Genomic DNA, 9461 nt, shown 5'->3' with positions numbered 1-9461 from the left:
CATGAGCTTGACTGTCCCATTTCTCCAGGTTTGCTGCTTTCCGCTAATGAGAGTACTAATGTAGAGAACTAGAAGAATTCTTCAGCCAACTGCACCTCAAGTAAATCTTTCACAGCAAAGACACCACCCACAACTACCACATCCCCACTGACAGTCACAAGAAAACAAGTCATCTGAATGGACACCCTACAATGAAGAAAAGCACCCAGTGGATCATTACATCAATTGCTTCAGGGAAAAAAATCAACTGTGAAATCCTCAGACATGCATTACATCAGGGCTGGCCAAACTTACTGACTCTCCAAGCCGCATACAACAATCTTCAGCCCCACAGGAGGCGCCTGCCAGGGCCCAGTGTTTCAGCCCCGCTCCTCCTGAAGCCCTGAGACCCCTCCATCTCCCTGCTGCAAGGCAGCGGTCCCGAGGTCCCTGTCCCCCCCCACACTCTGGTAGGTGAAGAATGGGGGGGTGGGGGTGGGGGGATCTGTGAGCCGCAGTTTAACAGTAAAAGAGCCACATGTGACTCACAAGCCAGTTTGGCCACCCCTGCATTACGTCCACTGCAGTCTCTGTACCACCCAGGGGATAGTCCCTGAAATCCAACCACCAGATAATGATCAAACCCATAGACGAAGGGGGCACTATTGTAGTCCCTAATCATGATAACTGTGTCAACAAGATCAACAGACAAGTCTCTGACACCACCTACTAGAAAGAACTGAAAAAAGACCCCACACCATAATTCACACAGGAACTTAAAGAAACTATCAAATCTTTTCCCAAATAACTCTTTTAACCAAATAATGTGGGGGTGCAGGGACACGCAGGGACAGGGGCAGATGTGCCTGACTGAATGGGAGAGGCTCGGGATCAGTCAGGGTCTGCATGGGGGAAGGCTCCCCAACTCTGTAACAATCCCCCCCACCCCCCCAAAAAAGAAACTATTCCATACTTATCCCACCCGCACCTAAAAGCACTCCAGGTTCACTCCCAGGCTCCTTCCCTCTCTCTCAGCTCATCCATTACCCCTGACTCCCCCAAGCCTTTGCACTGCTTCTGAGGGGGGCGGGAAATACGTTTCTGTAGTTTAAATGAAGTACTTAAAGTTCTGTATTAATATGCTTAGTAAGGATTCTGTTTGTCAAAAAAAAAAATTCCTGAATCTTTTTATTTGTCTGTATTGTTACAGACATACTTGCTGACAGAAACTGGCATGATTATATTGTGATATTTTGATAACTAATATATGCAGAATTGTAAAATACTGTGTGCAGAATTTTAAATTTTCTAGCACAGAATAATCCCAGGAGCATAGTAGACAAAGCCACCATATCACCTCTAGGCAAACACTTTTCAAAAAGCGATCACTCCATATCTGATCTTTCAAAACTCATTCTCAAAGGAAACCTACACAACAGCTTCAAATGATGAGCCTGGGAACTTACATTTATAATGCTGCTAGAAGCTAAAGACCATGGATTTAATAGGGACATTAATTTCATGGCTTGTTACAACAATTTGGAACAGCACCTGCCTGCTAACTCTTAATGGCCTGCTTTCAACTGCTTTTACATAACCGTCTAACCTTTATTGCCCACTTCATTTCAAGTGGCCTCCTAAGACATGCATTACCTTTATGCTTAATAATAACGGTCCCAACTTGTATTTAGATTAGACACTCTGATTTTTTTCTTTCCCTTGACTCATTAGCTCGAAAGCTTGTACCATCTATCAACAGAAGTTGGTCCAGTAAAAGATATGACTTCACCTACTTTGTCTCTCTCATATCCTGGGAGCAACATGGCTACAACAAGGCTGCAAACACAAATTAAAAGTTAACAATGTCTCTTTTAACATACAAGCTCAAAATGCCCAAATACAATTGTGGGAATTGTTGCTATAGTGTAAATTTCCCGTTTGCGGGATGGAAAAATTCTCTCAATCAGTGCAGTAAATACATTCTTCTGTGTCCCGAAGCAAACACACTTGCATCTTATGTGAATGTGCAACTTGATGCTCAGAGTGACATCAATACACCAGGGTTGTTCCTGCTGTCTGGAATTCACGTATCAGTCAGGTGCGAGGCCTCAGGTTGTGCACATGGGGTTTCTGGTCAAGGTCAGCATCACTGAAAAGCAGCATGTCACCCAGTCACACTCTCTCCTCGGACATCGACCAACACCTCCCTTCACCTCCAGCACAACAGAATCTGATCTGTGCCACCGTCATCTTCACAGTCGGTATCTATCTCCACTTTATCATCATCCACCATCACCCTGCAAGTTTGCCTTCAACTATCTCCCACAGGCCAGCCCCCTGCTCTATGCCCTTCTCATGGCTGGTAACAATAATAACCAGCATAGTATTCTGTTGACAGTCTCCCTCCCCCAGCACCATCTATGCCTGTCCCTCCCCACTCCACTGATGGAGCCAGGATACCAAGGGATCCCATCCCAGGCCCAATTCTGCTGATGAGGCGGCCCTTGACCAGAACCCCAGCATGGCTTTATGCTCCTTGTCAACCAGAACAAGGCCATGGTGTGGGAAATACTGGGTTGAAATGGGAGCATGCAAGAGGCCTCACAAGTGTGCTGGGGCACATGGATGGAATAGCAAGGCCCACCTGAGGAATTACTTTAAAAGTAGGGTGGACCAGGCCATCTCAGCCTTGGCTGTAAGGTTGGAACGGAATAGCAGATGCAGGACCTCCTCAGGATCTGATGACACCTTCATGGACTGTTTTAGCAAGTGGAGTTTGAGCCTTGTAACTTGCGACTTACTCAGTTTGCCTGTCACTTTTGCTAGGTAGCACATCCGCTGTGTATGTGTGTCTCTACGCACCCAATGGCCCAGGTGAGGGATCTTTGCTGCCCCCATTCTCCATTTTGACACCTTGAGTGTGAGGCCTGCCTCCCTGAGGTTTCTCAATACCTTCCCCACCTGTGCTTAGTGCTCCTCCCTGGTGTGGCTAAATCTAGTGATATCATCAACGTAGCTGATAGCAAAGTCCTCGACCCCATGTAATACCTGATTAACCAGCCTCTGGAATGTGGCTCTTGCATTAATTAATTAGAAGGGTAGTACTTAAAATTAAAAAAGTACAAAATCAGTAATGGATGCAGACTTCTTCTGTGACTCTCTATCCAAGGAAATTTACCAGAATCCCTTGGTTAAATCTATAGTAGCTGTATTAGGAAGAGAGCCTGAGACATAAGCCCTTGAATGAGAGGCCTGGTATGAAGCAGGATCTGCTCACAGAATTTGGCAAGAACAGGGCTGATATTGCAGAAATACACATTCCTAAGAAGTGCTAGCCACAAAGTACTCACGCAACACATCCCGATATTAAGTGGTACCAAAACATTTTAGAAGAGTGGTCCTGATATCAGAGCATCCTGATATCAAGGATGGTACAAAAACATTCACCAAGGATAACAGGAACACACCGACCCCTCCTAAAAGATAAGGTCAGGATGACCGTATGTAATAGAGATGTTCTGATTGAACCAACATGTACGAGGTGATGGGTGATAACTAGCCACGTCAGGGGGCAGTAACTATGTCAAAGGCAGTGTGTAACTTGTTTGTATCAGGGGATAAAGATGTATCTCAGAGGGAGTATCTTTGTCCAGCTGAGGGGGGGAATGGAAAGTCCTGCTATTCACTGAGCTGCGTCCTTTGTCACAGGCATACATGTCTTAGTATCCTCGTAGAGTCTGCCATGTGCTATTACCATGCTTTGTTGACAATAAACCTGGCCTGGTGCCTTCGTACCTTAACAGATCTTGTGGTCATTGGGTGGTTTGCTCGAGGTCTGCTGTGCAGGCTGTCTGTGCAGAGCTGGGGCAGCATACAAGGAGAACACACACCCACAGCCGAACATCTAACAACAGTAGCTAACTGATTGTCACACCATATTTCATGTATCATTTTTGTAGTAATTTTTCTTGAGCTCAACACCCCAGATTTTAACAAAGACTTGCATGAGCAAGGGCAGATAAGGAGTATGCTACCTTGTAGAATCATTGATCCTGGAATCATTTCCTTCTCTGCATCCAGAGTATTGTGAATTCCCCATAAAACTTTTGACACGGCTATTATCCAATTCTAGCTGAGAGTACCTGGGGAGTATTTCCCAGAATAGAGGAGTCCTGCGGAAGTCACAGTGGATATGTCTCAAGCTACATTGTGTGTCACAATTCTTCCCACTTCATTTGCGTTATAGTCCCTTATTTTCCATAATCTTGGTATGAGATTAAATTCGGCTTTTGCAGGAGCTAATATTAACTAACACGGTGGTTGGTACATATGGATGCCGGCATACATTGTTGTCTATATCTGTTTCCAGAATTTCTCTGATTCACTGTGTCCCATTATTTATATTGTATCAGCACAAGGGAGCACTTTCATACCAATTTTTCAATACGTCTTAAACTAACCTATAACGGAGATCAAGTTAAGTATCCCGAAAAAGAAATATGATGGGCTACTCACAAAGAACAGCCAAACGGACACCACTTGCCAAATAATCTCTTCTTCCTGAATGGCTCAGAAGTGATGATTTTCTCCGATCTCACCTGCAGCCAGATTGGTGACATTTACATGTGAGCATTACTCACCAATTTCAAACATTAGTTAAAAACAGTCATGTGATAAATGAGCCAGTCAGGTACTAGAATTTGTCTTATATGTAAAAATATTTCCTTAGCATTGAGTACCATGTTTTACAGTGCATGGATGCCAGGATTATATTAACATAATTTCTCCTTTTCTCACACACACAGTGATAGATGGCCTGCATTCTTTTACGATTGTTTTCTGAAAAAGGTCTGCAGAGCAGGTGACCCAGCCTCCTTGGGTTCCTCTTAGAATACAGAACATTCCTGACTTCAGAATTTGAGCCACAAATTAGTTCCGCCTTATTCTGAAATCTCATTACACCAACAAACGAAGAAGGGCTCTTCTTTTTCTTCCTTGTGTTAATTGCATCAAATGGGGTCCACTCTATGAATCCGCTCCCTCCAAAGTGCTCTGTTCAATGCCACATGCTCTATCACACTACATGCAAACATGCCTTCCTTTATGACATCTCATCACTTCTTGTTGGGTCAGCCTCTGTCTTTTCCCCCCATCAATCTTGATCGTTTGGACTCTCTTACCCATATAGTTGTCAGGACTGTGCTGTACATGACCAAACCATCTGAGCCTCCACTCCCTCATTTTTTCATTTATGGATGTTATTTTGAACATGTCTCTAACACACACGTTCTCCGTGTAGTCTTTCTTGCTTACGCCACTTGTCCATCTCAACATTTGAATTTCTGTGCATCATTTGCTCATGTTTCTTCTTTGTTGCCCAACACTGAGTGGCATACATTAAAACTGCGCCCTGGTGGAGCTGCAGCATCCAGCGTCAGCCCGTTGCATCTCTGTTGTTTGCAGCTGGTCCCCCGCCGTAGCAAGCGTGGAGGCCGCCTGTCCTTGCTGGGCCTCTGCTCCTATCCTGTCCCCTCTCCTCTCCTCTGAGGGTACGTCCCATCGCCAGCTGCCCATGTTGCTGCAGTTTCAGCAGGTAGTGTCCCCTGTTGGAGCCCAGGTCCAGCCCTCCTCCTATTGCCAGCCCCAGCAGCTTTGCCCTTAGTAGGGACTTGGGGAGGACGGTGACCCCCACCCCAGCGGGAAGCCAGCACCAGGGGACTAGATTGGTGTTGCTGGGCAAAGCCCTGGCAGGACCCAGCCAACCCCTCCCAAGAGGCCAGGCTAGAGCAGGGCCGCTCCCTTTCCCTCTCTGTCTGCTCGCAGGGTTACAGGGCCCATTCGGGCAGAGCAGCAGCCCCCTGATACTGAGACACCCGCCCACTGCAGGCGGAAGGGGTGGGGAGGGGACCCCACCTGCTCTGGCCCAGGGCCCCGCAAAACCTTAATCCTTCTCTGGCTCCATGGCACCAACCAGAGCAGCAGCCGTTACGCACTGTCTGGCTTAGGGTTCCAGCCTCTGACCTGGCCAGGAGATAGGGCCTCAGGGGAAAGTGGGGGGGAGGAAGAGGAGGAGGAGGTGGGTGTGAGTGTGTGTGGCTGCCTCCAGGACTGCCCTGCTCTGGGTAAGGCACTGCAGCTTGGTGGGGCAATGTCCACCGTGCCTCCCCAACTCCACCATGGGCTCTGAGCTTTTGCCCCACGGGGTGGTGGGGCTTGGGGACCCCCTGAAACTGGCTCACAGCCCCCTAGGGAGCTGCTGAGCCCCAGTTGAGAACTGCTGATGTAGAACATCCCTGGCAGGTGTTTGTCTAACCTGTTCTTAAAAGCCTCCAATGTCGGAGATTCCACCACCTCCCTAATTGGTTCCAGGTAATTTGTTCCAGTGCTTAACAACCCTGACAGTTAGGAAGTTTTCTAATGTCTAACCTAAATCTCCTGTGCTGCACTTTCAGCGAATTGCTTCTTGTCCTGTCCTCAGTGGTTAAGGAAAACAATGTATCACCTTCCTCCTTTTGCATATTTGAAGTCTGTTATCATGTTCCCCCTCAGTCTTCTCTTCTCCAGACTAAAGACACCCAGTTTTTCCAATCTTCCCTCAGAGGTCAGGTTTTCTAGACTTTTAATCATTTTTGTTGCTCTCCTCTGGACTTTCTCCAATTTGTCCACATCTTTCCTGAAGTGTGGTGCCCAGAACTGGACACAGTACTCCAGTTACGGTCTTATAAGTGCCGAGTAGAGTTGAAGAATTACTTTTCATTTCTTGTGTACAACACCCTTGCTAATACATCCCCAAATGATCCCTTTTCCCCCCCAACAGTATTACATTGTTGATGCATATTTAGTTTGTGATCTACTAGAACCCCCAGATCTTTTCTGCAGTACTCCTTCCTAGGCAGTTATTTCCCATTTTGTATCTGTGCAACCGATTGTTCCTTCATAAGTATAATCCTTTGCCTTTGTCCTTATTGAATTTCATCCAATTTAATTCAGACCATTTCTCCAGTATGCCCAGATCATTTTGAATTCCAGTCCTATCCTCCAAGGCGTTTGTAACCCCTCACAACCTGATATTGTCTGCAAACTTTAAAAGTGTACTCTCTCTGTGATTATCCAAATTATTTTTGAGGATATTGAATAGAACCAAACCCAGAACAGGCGTCTGTGGGACCACATTCGATACGTCCTTCCAGCTTGACTGTGAACCACTGAGAGCTACTCTCTGAGGTGGGTTTTCAGCCACTTGTGCAGCCAGCTTATAGTCGGTTCGTCTCGGCTACATTTCTCTCATTTGTTTATGAGAAGGGCTTGTGAGACGGTATCAAAAGTCTTCCTGAAGTCAGCCTCCCCAGGTCAGCTGCAGGTGTTTCACTGCTGTGTAGCTGTACCCACAGAGTTTAAGGCTCGAAGGGTCCGTTATGATCCTCTGGTCTGACCTGCTGTGTGACAGAGGCCACAGAATTTCTCCCAGCAATTGCTTCAGTGGAGGGACTGTAACTTGGGGTGGAACTAACTCAGTGTTTCTCACGCTTTTCAGGGAGAAGACCCCTTTCTTCAAAGCCAAAATTCTTGGCAACCCCTCATATTTGGGAAAAGGAAGAATAAACAATGTGTCAGGGCTAACACTGATACGCCCATAGAGTTTATTTGTGTGTGTGTGTTTGGAGAGGTTGGCAGAGAATATTTCACCTTGAAATGTGAGGGTGAGTGGGGAGCAAGACTGTCTTTGTTAAAGGTTGTAATAACATTTGCTGTGCCCTGCAGCCATTGCCTTTTGTGGTCCCCTGGAGAAACACTGAACTAACGCAGGTCTTTTGGAAAGACGTAATGGCTCAGTGGCTAATTATTCTCACTGTTAAAAAGTTGCACCGTATTTTCAATTTGAATTTAACTGTCGTTCCCCCCCACCCTTTTGGATCTCATTCTGCTTTGTGTCTGACCCAGCCGTACATGAGGCGTATGGCAAAAGGGGCTAACACAATGCCTTGCGCTGGGAGCTGGTGCACAGCTGATTATCGACAATGATGCCTGAGTCCTTCTCAGAGTTCTTGCTTTCCAGGATATAGACCCTTTAGTGGAGAAAATAACAATGTGGAATCACGTATTGATTCAAACACATAAAAAACTTGGTTGCAAACAGAGTTACTCAGAACCAACATCCAGCTCAAAACTACAAAAAAAGCGAATAAAGCCATGCAACTACATGCAGAATTTGTTCTCATCACATACACCCCCCCCAGTCACTCACCAGAGAGCCTATGGCTACCACAAGCAATTCAACTGTTACCCGCCATAGTCACCAAGGTGACCGCCAGGCAAGCCCTTTGGGATGACAGTGGCCCTGTGTGATTTGATTTTGAGCTCAATGCTAAATGAGTATACAGCTGTTCTCTATGTTAAGTATTCCAAGGAGCTGGGCCAGATTAAAGCATAAACCCTCTTGGCTTGTGCCTTGAGCCCCAGCTCCTGGAGTCACATGATGAGGTCAGCAAACTAGTGAACAGGAGCGGCTAACAGGGGGGTTTTGGGAGGGAGTTCTCCAGGTGAAGGAGGAGCAATTATGTGACCCTGGGGGTAAGTTTGTTGTCTGTAGTGTGTGTGTTTGTGTTTGTGATGTGCTTGTTGCTTGACTGAAATATACCGTGTGGTCTGTTTGTTTGGGGGACCGTGTGCTGACCGTGTGTGTGCTGAGCCTAGCGGCCTGCTAGGCATGGCTGAGAGCTTCTTAACGAGGCTTTGATCCCTAAGCCCTTTAGCACCCATCAATCCTTAACCAGCGGGTGGGGCTACTCAGGAAGACCAGGGCATTAAAAAGCCCACTCCTAATCGACCAGAGGAGCTAGCGACCAGGAGCAGCAAAAAGGGGAGTTTTGCGAGAGAGTTGTGAGGGGAATGTGGGGCGGGAGGCGGGCACTAAATACACTTAACATTTTTTACGCTTAAAGCCAAACACCCCCTGTTAAATGTAAAACAACAGCAAAGGAACGAGCTTCAGGAGTGAAAAGATAATGCAGGCAGAAGTCCAGCAACAGAGTGGGAGCTATCCGGTTTATTGCACCCAATGCAGCATGTATGATTACCTGCCCTATGGGCAGGTGGTGTATGTGTACATTCGGTGCAAGGAGCTCCTGGCTCTCAGAGACCGTGTACGTGCTTTGGAGACCAGAGTGGCTGAACTGGAGGAGCTGATGGAGACAGAGAGGTACACAGATGAGACTTCCCAGGACACCGTAGAACGGTCCCACCCCTGGTCTGACAGCCTCTGTCCTGTTGAGGAGGATGAAAGTCTCAGGGAAGGAGAACATCCAACTGGAGCAGAGGGAAATGATCCCATAGTTGGGACCCTCCTTCCAGATGATGTTGTGACTTGCCTGCCTGGTGTGAAGGTTGCGGATCTCTCAAGACATCTAGATAGACTTATGTGTAGTGCTGGGAGGAGCCCATGGTGATGGTACATGTAGGAGAGAGGTCCTGAAGGCCTCTTC

Source organism: Natator depressus, chromosome 1, assembly GCF_965152275.1.
Source record: "Natator depressus isolate rNatDep1 chromosome 1, rNatDep2.hap1, whole genome shotgun sequence".
NCBI lineage: Eukaryota > Metazoa > Chordata > Testudines > Cheloniidae > Natator > Natator depressus.
The sequence above is the reverse complement of the archived record's forward strand: the minus strand, read 5'-3'. Positions refer to the sequence as shown.